Source organism: Amblyomma maculatum, chromosome 1 (assembly GCF_055883805.1).
Source record: "Amblyomma maculatum isolate TAMU_Amacu chromosome 1, ASM5588380v1, whole genome shotgun sequence".
Lineage (NCBI taxonomy): Eukaryota > Metazoa > Arthropoda > Arachnida > Ixodida > Ixodidae > Amblyomma > Amblyomma maculatum.
The window spans coordinates 281,738,265-281,754,938 of NC_139344.1; the positions used below are offsets into that span (position 1 = coordinate 281,738,265).

General features: G+C 45.7%; 1 protein-coding gene across 5 annotated transcripts in view; it reads right to left on the minus strand.

Moving 5' to 3' along the window:
* Positions 1 to 15,832, minus strand: part of LOC146206691 (myosin light chain kinase, smooth muscle-like) — a 213,794-nt gene extending 197,962 nt beyond the window's left edge. For 3 of the 5 annotated variants that reach the window (XM_084591492.1, XM_084591486.1, XM_084591488.1), the window contains exon 1: positions 15,660 to 15,831. The gene's annotated coding sequence lies outside the window, so the exon portion shown is untranslated. Of the gene's footprint in view, positions 1 to 4,372; positions 4,575 to 15,659 lie in introns of those variants that run through there. The other 2 variants (XM_084591493.1, XM_084591487.1) reach the window with 2 other exon arrangements.
* Between the last annotated feature and the right edge of the window lie 842 nt (positions 15,833 to 16,674).

A 16,674-nucleotide genomic window follows, 5' to 3' on the forward strand; every position in this document is an offset into this window, starting at 1 on the left:
TCATTTATTGCACTTGAAAATAATACAGGTTGTGCCGGCTAGCTATACAACATCAACAAGATGTTCCTTGGAAGGAGAAGGCTACGTAAAGATGGGCTTCTGACTGGGGAATAAGGTTGCGACGTCGGCGGCGAACGTGCGCGCGCGTCGGGAATGGTGGCCGGGATTTCCCGTGCGCGTCGAATTTCCTTTGACAAATCCATACCACGCCGTATGCTGAAGGAAGCGGCGAGAGCGCGCGGTAATTATCTGCGCGCTTCTTGGAGAAGACGGGCGGCCGTGCGCGACGGGTTTTCCAGTTGGCGCTGCATACTTCGAGCCAGCTATCCACCTCCGACATCTGCCGCTGGAGGTGGCGAGAGACGACCGCTCGTGTTGCGAGCAGGATCCAGAAACCACGTAGTCCTATCGCGGGAACCTGGGTAGACCGTGTCGTACCCATCGCTATCGCTATTTCCGCTTCCTCCAAGGGGAGGCATTTATCTTGTCTCTCAGCCGGCGGTGCCCCGTGGTGGCCGGCCGCATGACTGAGGAGGAAACTGGCATTCCACAGTAAAGCGCTGAGTCATGCTACGTTGCATAATGGCTACCAGTCGTGGTATGGCTGCGGGTCATCTGTTTCATGGCCATGTGATGTTACTTTTCATCTAATAATAGATGCGGTGAGCCCGAGACTTCAGGGAGTAAGGAGTTCGGACCCCGCGGGGTTTTGAGAAAAGCTCGGACGGCGACGTATGCATGCCCATTTCCCTCTACATCCCGATGACATGGTATACAAATACTATGTTTGCGCGAAGCGCATACCCCAGTTTGCTTCAGGATCTTGCAGGCTAGCGGTGCAATTCTGCCTCGCATATAATTTCTACACGCAGTCTACGAGTGCGTAACGATGAATTCAAAATTACGATGCGAAGCTGCCATGGTCATCGCCACCTCTTCAACCTGTGCAATTTTCCCATGCCAAGCAGAAAGTACAATGCCCGTCTGCCTCCGATGCACCATCGATATCTTCGAGACCCGTCAAATAGGACTCGCACCATCCACGAAGAGGACTCCCTCTAATTTAGAGTAGCTTCTGTCCATCATCTTGGCCCTCGCCCTCCTCCTTGCTTGATGATGTTCCCAGATGCAAGCTTTTATGGAGGGCCAGTATCCCAAACTAGCCACACTAATCCTTCAGGATGTCTTATCTTACTTCTACGAAGCAATTTCGGCTCATTTTCAGGTCTTCCAGCACCTTGCACCCAGCCTTTGTTCCTGAAAATATGGCATACTGAATTGAGACGTGGGCCTCAGTCAGCTCGTTCGTGGCATTGTGCACCTTCAACTGTAGCCAGCGCTCGGTCTATTAGTTAAAAAGACTAGCGCATATAACGAGGACACAGACATAGGAGACTGGAGACTATGCCTGTGTCCTCGTTATATGCGTATAGTCTTCTTCAATTAATCATGACAACAACTAGCCCAGCATTCTGCTTTGACTGCTCGGTAGATGTCTTGACCGACTGTCCCAACCTCTTATATCTTGTTTTAATTATGACATCGAAATAATTTAGGTCACACTTCCTCATCCGAACGTAAGGATCCACGAGCACGTCGATTCAGCTGACTATACTTGAATCGATCGAAGAGCGTCTTTCTCCATTACACCGTTCTTTTTAGTAATGATTCGGGTGATGATGCGTATGAGTTGCTCGCATACTGTATTCAGCTTAGTAATCATTAGCCTATAGGATATGCACTCACGTCATAACATAAATTGCAGCACCCTGCAAACGATCTCGACAGAGGCTTCGTCTCCTCTCCTGTACGAATAAGAAACTTGGATTCTTTCGAACAGCACCGCAGCCTGCAATCCTCCGCATATTTATGCACGGTGGAAGCAACCTCATGGAGTAGCTCTTCCATCTCCTCCAGACTGTCCCTGGGCACTTATATAGTGGCGTCGTCTGCACAGAGCGCGTACTGAATTCCCTCCATGTTATCACGCGGTTGTGGCAAATAGGTAGGGGCAATGTTTAGGAGGAAAGAACAGAGGACTCCAGAAAAAAAAAAAAAAAAACGGTTTCTTTTCTCAGACAGCTATGATGCCTAATTAAGCAGTTTTTTAACCTACCATAAATTTTGAATAGCCGTTTTATTTTCATGGAAATAAAAAAAGTTTTCGTGTTTAGGTCTCATCCCCATACATCGTTGCACAAGCTGTAGAAAACAAAGACGAAGACTGCACCACCTCATCTCGCATTTACAATCATGATGAGCCCAACATGAGATAGCACTTTTGCTCGTAAAGTAGTAAACAACGCCACTTATGCAGCATCGCTACGCTCCTCCCTCACATCTAACCTTTGTTCATGTAGGACCGACAAAGCACAATTCCTCAATTGTGAATGCTACTGTAGATTCCCAGTTCACTTTGCGGTGTGCAGTAAGCAAAAAGTCGCCATGCCCTTAGTGGAATGATACGTATGAGAAAGCCTTCCGCCGTAGGAAAGCAGCATGGAGAAGTCTTTCTTATAACCAGAGCCCATTAATTGGATAAACTACACATTTTATTCGGCGTCATTTAAAAGAGCCATAGCGCAGGCAAAGGACGAGTACAAGCAAAATTTAAATACTTATTTGTCAAACCCTAAGCACAGGAAGGCTTTGTATCGCTTCATGGAACGAAATGGGAACTCACTCGTTCCTCAGTTATTAAGTTCAGTAGTGTTGTTTCCACAGGAGGCAAAGGATGAGTTTGAACCAATTGCACAAGGGCTAGCATTACGTTTCCAGGAGCAGTGCAGAGTTCCATTGAACGCCCCCATTTCCTGCTCAGACTATGTTGAGGTTGAAAGGTCAGAACTCCTATCTGTGATTAATTCCATGCAATCCTCGGCTCCGGGTTGGGACGGGGTTACGGTAGGCATGCTCAAATGTTTAGCAAACGAGTTCACTCAGGATCTCCTAGATCTGGTCAACGAATTATAAGAATCTACATGGCTGCCGCACGTCTGGAAAATGACGAAAATTATATTGCTCTTGAAAGACCCTGGTAAAGGATTTCATGTTGAAAACATTCGGCCGATAGCTTTGACTTCAAATCTGGTAAAATTAATAGAAAGAATTGTGCATGGCCGCCACTCAAAGCATATTTCAGGGGTCAATGCTTTGAGTTCTGCCCAGATTGGTTTCCGCAGTGGATGCTCAATATGGTATGCACATGTAGATTTAGAAAGCAGAATTCGCCTTGCTATATGCAACAATGAGTTATCAGCGTTAGTGAAGCTCGATATTGCTAAGGCCTATGACAGCATTGAACATTCCATTCTACTAAACAAGTTGTCATTATTACGCCCCCCGTTCTACATTTATGCGTGGAACAGGAAATGTTTGAAAGGACAAGAATTTTTTTGCACTGATGGCTTATTAATCACAGATACCTATGCACAGACAAGAGGGGTGCCTCAGGACTCTGTGCTCTCGCCGCTCCTTTTTAATGTATTAATGTGCGATATTTCCGTTCATCCTGATGCCACTGTATATGTATATGCAGATGACATAGCTTTCTTCGCTTCTGCAAAATATATTCATGACCTCTATCGTTCACTACAGGCTTACCTAAATGCACTTGAGGCCTGGTTGGACAAAATTAAATTGGTTTTAAATGTGTGCAAAAGTAGTGTGCTTGTTTTTAAAGCCAAAACCCTTTTATATGTTTCGTTAACTACCGCTCAGATGTCATACCTCAAGTGAAATCTGTGCGGTATTTAGGCCTTACGTATGATGCCAGTATGTATTGGAGGCCTCACATCAAGTCTAATATTCGGAAAGGTGAGCGTGCCCTTAATAGGCTCACACGGATAAGTAACAGAAAATTTAGAATGCATCGAAATACTCTTCTACGTCTGTACAAAGCCTATGTGAGACTGATTCTGGAATTTGGCTGCATTCCCTTTTCTGGTTGTCCAAAATATAAGCTGCACCCTTTGCTACTTTTAGAGCGACGTGCGCTGCGCCTCTGCCTAGGGCTTCCACAGTCAGTATCCACCACTGTTCTGTCTCCACCACTGTTCTGTCTCCACCATTGTTCTGTACTTGGAGGTCCGCATTCCGGACCTTAACTCCCGTTTCTGCCTTCTAACTGTTAGATCATTCTTGCGGTCATTTGAAGCTACTCCCGGTGTGGCTATACCTATTTTTGTGTCAAACCCGGCCCTCTTTCTCACTCACCAGTGGCCAAGGTTCTGCATTCCGCAGGTTGTTTTCACGCAGAGCATTTTAGCAAACATTGGTGTGGACCTCACTTCTATAAGTCCCATTGGGTGCTCAACGTCCATTGTGGATATCAATTATGATCCTATATTTCCATCTAATGTGAAGCACTCACCTTCAAGTCTAATATCCAGTCTCCTATGTGATCACCTTGAAAAGTTCCCTGATCACACTGTAATTGCCACTGATGCGTCTGTGACCGCGCAGAAAGCAGCGATTGGAATTTTTTCAGTCTCTTTCATGGAGTTTTTTGGTGCGTGTTCCGGATTACACACCAATCTTTTTAGCAGAGTTTATGGCAATTGGGCTAGCACTATTGAAAGTTTCCTGCAATCAGTCACAAATAATTTTTCTATCAGACTCTCTTTCTGTTTTGCTGTCACTGGAGTCAGCACGAGATGCTCTTTTGAGCCGCTCACTAAAGTATTTCATACCGGGGTGGGTGAAAGAAATACGCTTCATCTGGGTCCCCGGTCACTGCGGTATTTTCCAGAACGAAGCGGCAGACTTCTTGGCTAAATCAGCTCTTGATGCACCTGTTCCATGTACCATTCCTAATATCATAGTTTTTGCAATGTCCCGTTTTCAGCGTTATCAATACATAGCTGCCTCATGCAATGATCCCTTGCTATTTAAGCAGAATACCAACATATCATATACTCATGGGAAATTCGTTCATGTAAATTACGGCAGTGTGAGGTAACGATGACTCCCATGAGATGCAGGATTCCCCGCTTAAATCTTTATTTATGTAGATGCGGTTTCAGCCCCACAAACCTTTGTGAGGCTTGCCGTGAGATTGAAAATATTGATCATTTCCTTCTCGCTTGCCGAAGGTTTTCACATCGGAGGAGGGTGCATTTGGAAGTTCCAATAGCACAATTGGGATTTACGTTGTCGGTCCCGCTTCTACTCTCCTTCGGTGTGAGTGCGAAAGGATTTGCGGTGCCTCAAGTTTGTCAGTATTTACATAACTACATCACAGATACGAACAGATTCCCTTGCTAATTGTATTCCAAATTTACAAACTTCCAATTTTCTTGCTCCGTATTTTTTTTTACTTTCAATCAATTTTGTGATGTTAAATCTTAGGTTTTTGTTTGGTTGATAACTATTTTAATGCAATAATTCAGTATGTGTAGGACATTTGGCAGTCCAACTGAACCCTGGCCAATCCCCCTTCGTGGGTATGTGCCATTTATCAAGGCAGAAGAAGAAGAAGTTTGGTAGACCGCGCAAGACCGGCAGCATCCTTGAACATATATATTTACAATCTACAATGCACACTGGTCAATCCCCCGCTGTGGGTAGTGCCATTTTGTCTGAGGTCATCATCATCATCATCATAACCAGCAGCATGCCAAGGTGTAGCGGTGCAAGAAACGTCGCGCCGCAGCCTCGGCGACAGTGAAGATCCAGTCAAAGAATCCACGTCACCCCATGCCTGGCAGAGTCGCCTCTCTTCTGGATATCACCACAGTGCTAGAAGTGCGCGAAAAAGTTTCATTCTCCGTCTCGAGTCTAGCGCTCATCTACTCTATCAAGCACCGGACGGCGCGGAGACCTTGACCCTTGGAGAGCACAAAGGGCAAGGGTTTCTTCTCGAGAAAAGTGGGAGAGCACAACACTGTGCTCCGTACAAATCTAGACTTCAACGGCATCAACGACATTATGCGTTGCAGCTTTCAACGGGATTACTTTAGGCCATCCCTCATGTTGAATGGCCATCTTCCCCCATTGATCTGCTGGAGACCCCAGATTCTTAAGATGACATAAGCAGTGTACCGCTGGACTCCGACGGCAGCTCCCACTTCTCAAGTCAGTACCCTAACAAGGACAGCGCCGAGAATGTCGTTTCTGATGCAACTGATGCCTTCCGAAAAGCTTACTAGTTCACTGACACGTTCTGCCTTATCTGCGACAATGTTTTGAAAGCGATACACTTTGCAAAAAAAAAAAAAAAAAGCACAGTGGCAGCCCGACATTGGACGCAGAGGTGAAGTTGGCAGCCTATTGTTTTAAGGAACGCACTGTGGGAGGACCTTTGGCTGGGGCAAGTACATTGCGCAGAAGCTGAAAGGACCATCTTCATCAGCAAAGGAGCTTACAAAGTCGCAAAGTGCAAACTCGAAACCTTGGGCGCTGTCTCCGATTGCTTTTTCTGCCACCAATTCATGAAACAGAACAGGATGCTCCCTTTCCTTGCCGGCAACATCGGCGTAGCGCCGGTCGTCCACCAGGAAGGTTACAAAACCATGATAGTTTGGAGCTGCAGCAAGTAAGCGGAGACATGCCTGCAACGTTCCCTGGCTTGAACAGGCACGTTGTAGATTCGCTCTTCAAGACAGCTGTATCCTAACCCTTCGCACAGGCTCTCAGGATGAGCACGTCCAATTACCTGCCCGTGCCCATGATGCAGTATTACCAGGCCAGCTTGGTATCGTCGCCGGTTCTGATGCCTGTGTTCGCAACGCATGTAACATGGAATTCAAAGGAATCGTCTTCAAGAATGCCGGATGCGACAAAGAGGTCCATCAAAACTGCCATGACTTCCTCAAGACTTGTTCCGCACGTCAAGGACCATTATCTTTACAAACTCCTCCAGTAGTTCCCACATCACACAAATTTCTACAGACTGAGGGTGCGGTGCAAAGAACCTCTAGATATTGTGGCACACTCGCCGCGTTGGCAGACAAAACACTGACGATCCCCTGCAGTGTGCATATCCCACAGTCGTTCGACCCAGAGAATGGAATATCCCAGATCAATCAAGCAGGACAATTATGAAAACAATGAAGGAGACAGAAATTTCATGAAAGAAGAGAGCAGAGCGAGGGGAAGTTTTTCTCGAATAGTACAAGAAGGCACGCACGCACGCACGCACGCACGCACGCACGCACACACACACACACACACACACACACACACACACACACATATGCGCACACACGCACACACACAAACGACCAGAATAAATTTATACTGTTTCGGTTAGGATCAGCAAAAGCGCGAACTCGTAGCCTGAATACGCAAGCTACCAAGCTCCGCCCGCACAAGATAACAGCGCTCGTCCAAGGAGGAGCAAGCTAGCGTCGACAAATCTGCCTGCTTGCCCCATAGTTGCTGCCGTGAATCAGTTTTACGTGCATGACCACCTGAATGTGAGATGAACGAACGCGCCCCCGTCACCATTTTCGCCCTTCAGCAATTACATTTTCAAATGTGGCGCCAGAAGCCTTGCTAACCATTGCCGCTGCCGAAGCTTCATCATTACGCGGCGTCTGGATATCAGTAGCTGAATGATTCTATACGCGCAAGGAAGCACTGGCATAAAAAAGAAAAAAAAATCCGCAAAACACGAACATTGTTACCTCGTTTCAGTCAAAAGTCGGGAACCTTTTTATCAAGCAGTTTTAGGTATAATCACCAACATCTTCGATAATGTTGGTAGCAATAAAAAAAAAGAATAAGCGGCTTCTCATGAAGCCGAAAACTTGAAATAACCAAAAAGCATGCAGACGATATCGACAGTGACTCGGATTGCACAAAGGTTCACAGCAATTTGGGTGAGCAGTCGCTGAAACTACAAATTCAAGCGGAAATTTATGCCGTTGGACGGATGTCGAGGCTTACACAAATACCCCTAATGTGCGGCGAAATTTGCCGATTAGTGGGCGTGACATTTTCTCACCTGGACTGGTCGAGACAGTGACGTAAAGCTCAACGGAAGTAGTTGACCGCTGAGCGACAGACAGGCATAAGTCGACGTGCATATGTTTTCGTAGATGCACAATCGTGCATGCGTACGCGTGCAGCCAGCAAATGTAGATTTCCGGCTAATTTTCCCTTCTTTTAATTCTCCTACATTCTTCTTCCAAGCGATAAACCTTTCCTTCTTTGTGTAAATTTTCAACTCCTCATCCCTTTTCCGAAATAGTGAATTTTCTTTCTGCCGAATCTGTGTACTAGGAGAGACCCATGGAGAGAGCGAGGCTAACGGAGAAGATGGAAAATTAGGCGCACTGAGTAAGGTAGCCCTAGCGTTAACATTCAGCGCACTCCCAATGTCGTTTACCTAGGAAAGCGAAAAGACGTCATGCCCAGGTTTCTTGAAGGACCACAAATCATCATAATACCAAGCCAATTTAATTATTTACCTCTAAGCAAAGAGATCTAACATTAAACACCCGATGTGAAAATTTCCAGAGTGCTTATAGCTCTGGCTGAGTCGCAACTGTATTATACTCTGCTCAGTGTTTCGTACTTGAAATTACTACTTTACAAATTACAAGTGAGCAAAATATGTTAAGTCTAATGTTGAGCCTCTCATTATAGCAGTTAGATTTCGGTATGCCCAATTTGCATTGAAACAGCTCCTGAGCTGGAAGATTTCACAGGAGGCTAATTTTCTGTTACACACAAGTACCACTGAATTGCCATTTTGAATTCAGCATACAATATTCCTCAGAAGGCTGTTGCAAGCTAATAAGCAGCAATGATAGGCGAACTGCAAGTTAATAAACTACAGGCACTTAAACGCTAACAGCAAGTCTATAAACAATAAATTAATTGCGAAATCCAAGTTGACGAATTATCAATAAAATCTGGCCTGCCTATAAAATTTCTGATTTTTTCTATCACACTGAGGTAATAAAACGAAAAATAGAATAATAGTTAATTGAATAAATAAAAAGTCAATAGGCAAATAAATAACTTTGAAAAGAATCTATTGCGGGGAGCCAACACACATTTCATTAAAACTTGATAAACAATTTTGTAAGGCTTCAAGTCTCCAGTTACTAATGCAAGTATGGGCACGTGTGTGGGTCGTCGTAGAAACTGCTTTAGGACATAGAAGCGCGGACATAAAAAACCCCGACACAGTTTTGTTCTGACTGCAATCTCGCAATGTTGAGTTTGGGTTTCGTTTGGTTTGTGGGGTTTAACGTCCCAAAACGACTCAGGCTATGAGATACGCGCAACGTTGCGTATCCATGAGAAACCACACGAGTGCTCACTACCACACGAGTGTGTAACGAGTGGCATCCACCACCTCGCATGTGGGAGATACCAGGTTCGATCCCCGGCGCCGCGGGTACCCCCTGCATGGTTTCCAATGGGTACAAGATTTCCTCCGGCCTAGTGCTCGGCTCTTCTAGGGTGAAATGCTTTGGTAAGGGGTAAGGACTAAAAATGTTTGTTCCAAAAAAAGAAAAAAAAAAAAGGCCACATAATGGGACAACCATAAATCCGCCTCGTGCGGCAGAAGCCCATTATGTGGCCCTTTTTTTTTTTCTTGGAACCAACAGTTTTTGTCCATGACCCCTTTCCCAAGCATTTCACCCCAGGAGAGCCAAGCAGGGGTTGCAGGGTATAGCTTGTTGTAAGGGTGTTGGTAAGCTTCTTTTCATAGCGAAAACAAGGGGGCACGAAAAGAGCTATAATTTCCCGACCGCGTCTCTAGCTTCGCCCGAACGCAACAGCATGCGTGCCAGTGACAACGAGAAACCTCCTCGCGGCGAAAGTGAAGTGAGGAGAAACTTGTTAAAGTGTGGTAATGACGTCATACAACTGCTGTAAGTGGTATAAGAAGGACTGAATTCATACCTCGGATCGGCCACCCTGCCAATCCTCTCACTGTACAGTCAGAGCTCCCGCACATATAAAATAGTTTCCTCACACAACCTGAACCGTTTGTGGGATCTTTCTCCGGGAATGCCTGAGTCATATGTCAAACCATATATACGGCGTATATCAGCCTGCAGTAACATCGCAATAAAATTTCTTTTTTCATGGACACAAGGTAGCGCAAGCAGCCGAGGTTTCATTTTTCATACTTCCTTTTATTGTTGCGGTATTTTGCTGCGTCAAGGGATGCGCATGAGCCAAGTATTGATGTATAGCCTTTAAAAAAGATCGAGACACTGAAGTTTGCCTCGGTAGAGAAATGTGAAGGCATTAGGGTTTGTTGCCGCTGATGATCCTTAATCATGTGATAATTTGTCACGTGGCTCCGGCGTGAAGTCATCACCTTTGGCAGTCATCATGAATCAAGTGCCATTTCTTTGTCATGTGATCTTGGTGTGACGTGATCACTTTTTGAGTCATCTTGAATCCCGTGACACTTCTTATCATGACTGTCGCGACGTGACATGATTAGTATGAAGTTATAACCCACATCACGCGTCATAAACCTTTTCCGCTTTTATTTTTAATTGTTTAATTATGACCTATTATTTACCTTTCTTATTTCAGGGGGCGGCAGAACGTTAGGTGGACGGATGAGGTTAAGAAGTTTGCGCGGGTCAAGTAGATGCAACTAGCACAGGACTGGGTTAATTGGAGGAATATGGGAAAGGCCTTCGCCCTGCAGTGGGTATAGTCAGGCTGATGATGATTTACCCTTCTAATAAGTGTAATTATTTGATGGTAACTAAATAATCATTTGGTGATTGCCTATAATTACCTAAAGGGTGTCCACTAATTTTAATTAACTTTCTGATATCTATTTGTTGTCACTTCCTGCGAACACATTCCGCGAGCGCCACACATAAAGCTTTCGCCTTAGAATCTACAATTCACAAGTTTTGCGTTGGTAGGATTTAAAATCTCTCGCTGCAGAAGGGGCCCTTGCTGTCACCGGTACGAGACCCGGCGGTGTAGGGGAACGCCAGGACAAGGATCAGGAGTTTACCCCTTGGGCTGTGTAATGGGCGATGTTTTTAAAACAATTTACAACTAGTATTTTAAGAACTATGATAGGTACGTCTATGTGGTCACTGCAAGTGGTTTTACAATAAGTGAACATATTTTACCTGATAGAGATTTATTATGAGAGGGTCTACCTAATTTTTTTTTTTAATTATTGACTTTGAGAACCGATATTACCTTTTGAAATTGAAGGCCTTCAACATCAAAGGTAGTGTCTGTTTTCTTAATCGATAGTGTGGCTAAAAATAGCGAGCGACAGAAATGCGCATTTGAAAGCTCATTGAGTTCGTTTTTCCGCATTGCATAATTATATAACGATGTCATTATATAGCGAGGGGGTCAAAACATTGCTAACGTCCCCTAAGAACATCAAATACACAAAAGGCGCCCGTATCTGATGCATGAAAACTACGATAGATGCTATTTTCTAAATGTGCACTTTAAAATGCGTATTTTCGACGCTAAATGTTTCGAACCGCAGTGCCGATTAAGAATATTAAAAAACGGGACTCACTTTTTAGTTTGACAAATACTGCCCCTTACCTGTAATAGTTTTATAGTTTAATAATTATATCTAGTTAATTATTTGTCTAATCATCAGGTTCTATCAAGCACACATCGTCCACCTTGCTGCAAAGCCCACAAGCACAGAACGCTCAGACGAATCCCGTATTTTTAAAATAAAATTTGCAAACGGTTAAGGAAACGCCCCGTATTTTTGGCAAAGCTAGTCTGTACAGGATTCTCCGTGGTCGGTCGTCGCTCAACACCGCAGAACGGATCGAGGTCAACCATGCATGCGCTCACCGTGCCATACGCTGCAACTTGAGCCAGCAGAAGAGGTTTGGTTCAGTTTATAGCGTTTAACTCAAGCTATGAGAGGCGAAGGAAACGCGATGGGGTTCAAACGTTGGCAAACAGCGTACTTATTCTCGCAGAAATAGAAGGCAACGCAGCACTTTTTTAGTTGAAGTGGCGCTAATCACGAGACGATATTGAGTCTCTGTGCCTAGTAAAGCGCTTTTAGCGGCGTAATATTGAACACCCATCGTGCTAGACGTCGTTTCGCGTTAGACCGAAACGTCTGACGTAAAAGTGAGTGAAGCGAACGCGCGAGTCCGTTTAGAGAAGACAGCTCCGCACAGTATAAATTCCTAGTCGGTCACATCCGGTGCATAGGACGGCAAGCATTTGTCTCTTACTTCCTGAATGTGAAGGAACCTTGCAGGTCACAGATAAGTCGAGTGCAGACCCGAGGTGGTGCAAGCGGTACAAGGCGATTAAATAACAGGACATGAAGAATTAAATGTGTTTACAGTTCTTTATGTATTGCGACAACGTTGTTTCTGCTGACCAGCAACGCCGCACTTGGGTCTAGTATACTACATGTAATGAACAAACTAATTTATTCGAATTTTAATTTTATTCAAATACCAACAGCATCCAATGAGCATTATTGTAGGTAATTGTAATGACTTATTCCAAACAGCGATCCGAAGCAGCTGGCTCTCCGAATGCTCTATAGGGAGCAATATGTCGGGGATATCCGGCGACCGTACTTTCGCGGTGCAATCAGAACTTAGGATGTGAATACAAACCACCCGTTTAAATACGAACTTGCGCTTAAGCTAAAAAAAAAAGAATAAAAACCTGTTCCGGATCGTCGCCGTTTTGAATGCACCATAAGGCAGCTGTGAATAGTGGCGTGTGGTAGAGATAGAGAATTTCCAACGGTGTAGAAACACTGCATGCATCTCAGATCGGTACCTCCGGGTTGCTTAAAGAGCTTTACACGAAATTGCACATCTTTCCAGCACAGAATCAACAAGGCTGCCTTAGCCAACGGAGAGCGTGGCCTTATGCGAACTTCATAGTGTCCATTGCAAAGGGAGGACGGCGCAAGAGAAGGTATAACTTCAAAGCGGCCGTCGGCGGTGTCTTCGATGCTTTCGCGGGATGGAAGGAGGCCTACGTGTGCACCCAGGTACGCTTGTGTTGCTCAATCAGGTGATGAAAGCGACAGATGCGAGTTGTAATTTTCGCTCATGCAATGTAACACCACGGAAGATGGCGAGTGATTGGCAATGTACTTATATTCGAATCGGGGATACGGAGCAAGTTTTTCTCCGCGAAACTCAAGAGCGTGTTTCTGTGCGTGATTTGGACTTAGAACCTGAGTTGCATGCATTTGGACCACGGCGTCGTGGCCAAAGCCTCGTAGAAATATTCAGGCCCACGCACTCCATCCGAGACGCCAGGCAGCTTGACCGAGCAGAGGGCAGCCGGTCATGTCGGCCGAGTCGCTCCGTGCGCTATGTATTTGCACTGTGCGTATTGTAATTTGTTCTGTGAAGAAACCAAAATGTTTATTTTATGTAGCGGCATTTAGCACATGCATATATATGCGCTTTTTGAATGTTGAATGTACGATCAAGACAATATGAGTTCGTGCCCAACAGTAGCGGAAATAATGACAGCCTGTCTGCTTAAGGCTTGCAGGCAGCCGCTGAAGAGGGGAAATACAACCTTTAAAATGAACCACATATATCAATAACGGTTCCGAGGCGCTCTCTGTAATATTACTAGGCATGGCCTTCTTTTTCTGTTGAAAGGACGCCAGCCGTTGTACACTGGCCTATTACATCGTGAAATAAACCGTTAATGATTACAGAGCGAACGTTTCGAACTCGCGGTGAACCCACTTTCATGCGAGCGTATTCGTGACGTCACAAAAGGAGTGCGCAGGCTCCATGAGTATTTCGTATGCCTCTGCATTCCATAGATACCTTGCTCATTCGCGGTTTCGAAAAGCTGCACGTATCACCGACTGAAAATCATTACAAGAAAATTGACCTATTTTTACGTGAAAATGCTGCGCTGTGGTTGATAAGTGACGCCTTAGTGTAGGCCGGCGAATTAATTTCCACCTCGTGGCCTTTGTGCAGGAGCATATTTTTCCTTTAGTCTTCAAAAGGTCAGCGAGAGTGTGAAGGCGCTCGAGGCAATGAAGAATGGCGAACAGGAATATAATTAGAGTAATGTCGACGGATTAATTCGGCTTAGAACATTCTCGGGAAGGATTCATTCCCCTACGAAGGAAACATTCAAAAACTGCTCATAACAAAAAGAAAGAAAAAAGAGTCTTGGGGGGGGGGGGATAACGATGCCTCGAAACTACCTCATATTTTGTGCTTCGCAGACCGTATAAGCAAAGTGTCAGGAGTTGTGACGCAAAAAATGACAATATCATTTTTTCTCCGGGCTCCCTCGAAGCGCGCGTGGGCTCTTGCCACACGATATCCTGAACCTCGGCTTGCCGGCGGCGGAGTTCTGCGAACGCGTGGTCAGCGAAAAGGCTGGCTGAATATGCGTTGCGAAACTTCGCAGCGAGATCCCGTAACGCGGCATAGTGCTTGGACAGTCTAAGATAGAGAAAACAAAACAAAAGAACAATGTGTTCGTGAAAAGTTCTGAAAGGCATCTATAAAAGTGGCAAATCAGAAGCGCTAACAAACAAAGTGACGCTGTCATTTCATCCCAGATTGTCACCGCATCTTCTACAGTGCGTTTAATCCAGTTACTGAGAAGTGGGTAATGAGTTGACGATTGTTCTGTAGAGCTGGAAAAGTTGCGTGCCGCAGAGCCTCTCGGTAAGAGAGTGGTCATCACGTGTGGCCAGTCTCTGTCCGAGATCTCAGGTCACAAATCACATCATCAAGCGATTCACTCCTTACTTCTGTAAGATCACTTCTTGCGTAAATCAATTTGGCAATTAGAGCACGTTGTAATACATAGTAGCCTCGGCTCACTTGGTTAAAGAATTCGGAGCACAGACACATGAAAATAAGTGGTGTGTTTTACTTTGATTTGGCACGTTCTTTTCCAGTTTTTATATCGTGCTTTGAGTGAGACGAGGGGGGGGGGGGGTGACTTCAACTTGTAGGAAATGGTTTCGGTAACTATAATTCATAACAGGTTCCTCTATTGCTTAAAACCATTTTCTTTCAATGCAGTCTGTTAAGTGTTCTTTTTTTTTTTTTTTTTTGCGTCTAGTTTGCCATTTAGCATGGGGCCTTGAACCTAAAGGTGACAATATGGAACAAAAAGTAAATAATAAATTCAAAAATACGGCACGGTTACGAAATGTGTTTTTGTAGCTTCTACCAGGGTAAGCCGCAGGGACGCGGAACAAAAGAGAATATCAAAACTGCGCGAAGATACCAAAGGAATACCATGACAGAGGACAGCACAGCGTTTGTCAGCAGGCAGAGGGCGGCTAATTTTCTTTGTGCTGTTCAGAGTACCTACTGTATTACTAAAAACGAAACAAAAACGAAACCATTTTGCAACCAAAATAAAATGCGATATCTTTAATCTGAGCAAGTGATTAAATTCAATCTTTGGCTCCTCTGTGATGATCTGTTTCAATCTACCTGACAGCGTAATAGACTATTTCAAGTTGAGTGTGATTCAACTTCCTCTCATGATCAACGAAATATTACTCCAGCCTCCCGCCAAACAGTCTGGCGTATCCTTGTGAAGAGGCCTGGATAACTTATATTTGTGTTCTACGACGCCACACATTGCTCGCGGTAATGGGCCCTGCTGAAGCAGGAGTGGAAAAACGGCGATGAAGAGCTCTCGACTGGAGCAAACAACAACGCGGTAGTTGAGGCAAGTCATGTGCTCACCTCTGCTTTGTCAGTCGGGTGGCGGCAAGCGGATGAGACTGGCGGAGAAGCTGACCCGAGGAACCTGTGGGAGCCAACTGGCGACACCGGCAGAGGAGCGCGCGTGGCAGCCGACGCGAGCGACGCTAAGCGCAGCAGCACAGCGGCGGTACGAAGCACGCCTGCGCGGGACTCTGGAGAGCGTTGCTGCCACGGCACTGGAGCGCGACGCTGAGAGAGGTAGACGTGGAGAGGGGATAAGAGAGAACTCGATGACGCGAAGTGTGCGGAAAGGGAGCAGCGGGGAAGAAGACGCTTCCTCCTGACCCACCGCGGCGGCCGTTGCGTGATCACTGTGGGCCGTCCTCAGGTGGCATGCGAGAATCAAGTTTGGTTACTTGGTCGGTTTTTCAAGTGCTGTTTTAGTGTAGTTAACGAGGAGAAGATAGCAGATAAATTGAAGGCAATGGGGAGGGAATAAGTTAGGTGCAATTCTCAAGCCCACTAAGTGCGCGCATATCTCTCGCTCAGGTGGTTCCTGAGAGAGGCCGCTTATGTTTAAGGGAGAGTGGAGGAACATTAAAGCACACGCTGCCTCATGCAAGGTAAAGCTGACATTCTCCTTCCTGTCGCGAGTACGATGGGTTCCCCCTCCTCTTCCGGTGTGACGAGAGGCATCCGGCGCGACCCCAGGAGACGACGCCTCGCTGTGGCATTATTTTGCGCCGCGGGAGGAGGAAGACGCAACAGGTGGGCGCCCAGTGCAGTGCAGTTAGCGCGCGGGAGTAAACAGAGTAGTGCAATCCTTCATAGCGAGGCGTGCATCTTCGTATGAAGATGCACGCTTGATTTCGTGCACCGTCTGCTGGCTCTGCCCAGAACTTCTCACCACCCAGCGGACGTTTTTTGCTTCCAAGAGAAACGCGCCTTCAATGAAACCGTCGGCGCTTCAGCGTGTAGCGCATTTCGCGACATCCTTATGCAAACCTGGAGGCCAGTTTCTGAATGTTTCAAGCAATATGGCTCACACGGCAGG